Source organism: Palaemon carinicauda, chromosome 32 (assembly GCF_036898095.1).
Source record: "Palaemon carinicauda isolate YSFRI2023 chromosome 32, ASM3689809v2, whole genome shotgun sequence".
In the NCBI taxonomy this organism is placed as follows: Eukaryota; Metazoa; Arthropoda; class Malacostraca; order Decapoda; family Palaemonidae; genus Palaemon; species Palaemon carinicauda.
In genome coordinates this window covers 22,742,369-22,742,583 of record NC_090756.1, presented here as the reverse complement: position 1 = coordinate 22,742,583, position 215 = coordinate 22,742,369, and positions in this window count along the sequence as shown.

The window sequence follows — 215 nt, the reverse complement described above, 5'->3', positions numbered from 1 at the left end:
CAGGGTGACAAACATCACTAAGAAAGAAGCTATTTGTACAAATTGCATTAAATAAATATTAGCTATTTCATATTTCAAATAGTTAAAATATATAAAATGTTATATCAACGTAACTATGATTAGATATTTTGCTTTGTTGAATTATTAAGAGCGTTTTTTAATACCGTTTCTTTAATTTATGTTGGCAACAATGTTTTTTTTTTAACAGCAGTTGG